The sequence below is a fragment of the Mandrillus leucophaeus genome, unplaced genomic scaffold, assembly GCF_000951045.1.
Source record: "Mandrillus leucophaeus isolate KB7577 unplaced genomic scaffold, Mleu.le_1.0 Scaffold1286, whole genome shotgun sequence".
Lineage (NCBI taxonomy): Eukaryota > Metazoa > Chordata > Mammalia > Primates > Cercopithecidae > Mandrillus > Mandrillus leucophaeus.
In genome coordinates this window covers 44,073-44,797 of record NW_012101239.1, presented here as the reverse complement: position 1 = coordinate 44,797, position 725 = coordinate 44,073, and positions in this window count along the sequence as shown.

Sequence of the window (725 nt, the reverse complement as noted above, 5' to 3'; positions counted from 1 at the left end):
AAAAAAAATCATAATAGGATAAATACAGAAAGGATACAATTTAAAAAATAATTGATATAAAAAATAATTAAAATAAGCTATATGAAAAATATCCAACTTCTTAGTTCATGGACTCATTAGGCAAATAGATGCAAACAAGAGCTGCAATTTAAAAACACTTTTCATGGAGCTAGGTGCAGTGGTTCACTCCTGTAATCCCAGCACTTCTGGAGGCTAAGGAGGGAGGATCCCTTGAGTCCAGGACTTGAAGACCAGCCTAAGCAACATAAGGAGACCCCATCTCTAAAGAATAAATAAATAAAACAAAAAAAAATCACTTTTTCTATCAAATTGACAAAAACTAAAAAAAAAAAAAAAAAAAAAAGTAGAGGAGTAAGAAGTACAATGAAATAGACACTATTATATACACTGATTAAATGGAAATAGGTACAAGTTTTCTTGAGCAAGAACTTTTAATTGTGCTTTCTGAATCAGTAATTTCAACTAGAAAGAATAAAATGGTGATCAGAAATGCACATTAATAGTTGTGTACAAGAAATACACATCATTTCATTTTAGTACAACTCAACAAATACTTTTTGAGGACCTACCATGTTAGGCAATGTGGTACAGCAGTGAATAGGTATAAAGTTTTTGCATTAGCAGCCAATATAAACATTAAACCAATAATTATGAGCACAACTGTTGCAATAAACAGGAAATATTAGTGTGCTATGAAAGCATAT